General features: G+C 41.3%; 1 non-coding gene across 1 annotated transcript; it reads left to right on the top strand.

Moving 5' to 3' along the window:
- Positions 1-2,096: 2,096 nt before the first annotated feature.
- On the top strand, positions 2,097-2,203 carry LOC113458122. Its single transcript, XR_003378554.1, has one exon. It is a non-coding gene; the product is annotated as a U6 spliceosomal RNA (small nuclear RNA).
- The last annotated feature ends 436 nt before the right edge of the window (positions 2,204-2,639 follow it).

Here is a 2,639-nt window from a genome sequence, read left to right as displayed (position 1 = left end):
CTAGGAGGCGTGGCTTTGTTGGAGGAGGTATGGCCTTGTTGGAGGGAGGGTGTCACTGTGGGGGCAGGTTTTGAAGTTTCCTATGATCGGGATACCGCCCAGTGTATCAGTTAACTTCCTGTTTTCTACACGATGTAGCAGTCTCAGCTCCAGCACTGTGTCCGCCTGTACTTCACCATGCTCCCTGCTACGCTGATAATGGACTGGACCTCTGAAACTGTAAGTGAGCCACCCCAATAATAATAATGTGTTATTTTATAAGAGTTGCCGTGGTCATGGTGTCTCTTCACAGCAATAGAAAACCCTAATTAAGACAGGCCTTTTTGGACTCTTTATATTACCAGTGACATAGGGTTGCTGCAACAATGGCAGGCATTGCGGACTAAGAAGATGAGCCTGCAACCTAGGGACAGCAAGCAGAAATATAGGAAGAACTTGACTCTTTGACAATAGGCCAGGAGGCTGAATCAGCCACCTCCAGAAACACTATTTCTGTTCTTGGGTGAAAGAACATTTCAATTTCATTTTCACCAGGTGAGCTGTGCACAGCCAAAGCTTGCTAACTAAAATAGTATGCAATTTGTTTATGACATGCTTTTAACTTAGTTTAAGTGTCTCCCATTTAATACCATTCAGGTGTTTTTTTTTTTAAAAAGCATGTTCTTGGTGAAAATGCCAGAAGGAGACCCATTATATTAAATAAGAAAAATTATAATGTGTTACGCATCAGTCAAAAATCCAGCCAATTTTTTAAGCCTTTACTGATATTCAGTAATATGCCTATATGTCTTAAAAACAGTTCTATAAATCACAGAGGAGTTTCAAGGCAGTGAAACAACTCTATGTTCCTACCACATACTTAGACAAACCTGAAAGTGTGCAACCCCAACATTAAAGAGTAACATGAACAATGGACATCAGTTGATTAGGATGTCTCAGTGCAGGTTCAGCCAATATAACAAATATATCACTCTGTGGGGAGCTGGTGATGGTGGGGTGAAGCTGCAAATAGTAGAGGCACAGGGTACACAAAACTATAGGTTTTCTAAAAACTAAAGTCTATCACAGAAAAGCAACCTATCCTATAAAATGGAAGCATCAGGCTGGGGAGATGGCTCAGTGGGTAAGAGTGCTTGCCAAATGAATGGGCATGAAGACTTGAGTGTGGATTCCCTACGACCCATATAAAAAAAAAAAACCAAAAACGGGTGTGGTTACACATGCCTGGAATCGTAACACTGGGGGCCTGGGTGGGAATGGAGACAGGAAGATTGCTGGAGCTTGCAGTCAACCTAGCTGAAAAATGGCAACCTTCAGATTCAGTGAGAGATTTTATCTCAAAAAAAGAGAAAAAGTGATAAAGACACAGATGTCCTCTGGCTTCTGTATGCATGCACATGGGCACATGTACCCACCTACATGTATGAACATGCATATAATTCGCATACACAAACATACACACACACACATACACACACATATATATAATGACTGCCAATATCATGCCTGAATTTCCAATAATTGAACCGATTGTTAAACACTTGAGGTTATGCATGATGACACATGCCTGTAATTCTCTAGGCCTTTGCCAGAATCTTCTCTATCTATCCCTCAACCCATAGCGCCCCATCCCGTTCAGGTCTAAAGACAGATCTACCCCACACTCCAGAACTGAACCAGGAAGCTCATCCTTACACTAGCCCAGTCCCCTCTGTCACCTGACTTCATTCCACCCAAGCCAGTTTTGAGCTGAGGTCCAACCTCTGTGCACACCCTCCCTTCTGCCCCAACCTGCTCTGTTTATCAGACACAGAACTACAGAAGAAGTCCACATGCCCGGATCTCATTGTAAAAAATCCAAACAATATGAAAGATCAAGCTAGGATCTTTTCTCCAAAAACTAGCAATCCTGTGAAAATTTTAGCCAATGAGAGAGACCTAGGTGAACCCCAGGACACAGAATTGAAAAGAACAATCATAAACGTCATCAAAGGGTTTAAGGAATACACAAAAAAACAGCTCAATGAAATTAAGAAGAAAGAGTGTAAGGAGACTAAAGATCCAGACCCAAGTGATGACCAAGAAAACACAAACTTGTGCTCGCTTCGGCAGCACATATACTAAAATTGGAACGATACAGAGAAGATTAGCATGGCCCCTGCGCAAGGATGACACGCAAATTCGTGAAGCGTTCCATATTTAAAAAATAAAAAAAGAAAGAAAACACAAACTTAAGGCTGATGGAAATGACAAAGACAATCCAGGACTTGAGAAGAGAATTCCATGAGGAGATACTGACCTTGACGAGGACTCAAACCGAAATGAAGATGGGATTGCAAAACCCAACTAGAAGACACAAAGAGAAGTTTCACAAGTAGAAAGAATCAAATAGAAGACAGAACATCGAGACTCAAAGAGAAAGTAGAAGATCTACACCAAATAAGAAAGGATTATGAAAACAAATTAAAGACAAGAAAAGAACACACAGGAAGTGGGGAACACCATGAAAAAGCCAAACCTTTGCACTGTAGAAATAAATAAGTGAGAAGAATCCCAAGTCATTGGCAGAGACCAGATCTTCAACAAGGCCACAGAATAAAATGTCCCCAAACTAACACACACCCACACGTATACAAGAA

The sequence above is a fragment of the Microtus ochrogaster genome, unplaced genomic scaffold (genome assembly GCF_000317375.1).
Source record: "Microtus ochrogaster isolate Prairie Vole_2 unplaced genomic scaffold, MicOch1.0 UNK3, whole genome shotgun sequence".
Classification (NCBI taxonomy): domain Eukaryota; kingdom Metazoa; phylum Chordata; class Mammalia; order Rodentia; family Cricetidae; genus Microtus; species Microtus ochrogaster.
The sequence above is the reverse complement of the archived record's forward strand: the minus strand, read 5'-3'. Positions and strand labels throughout refer to the sequence as shown.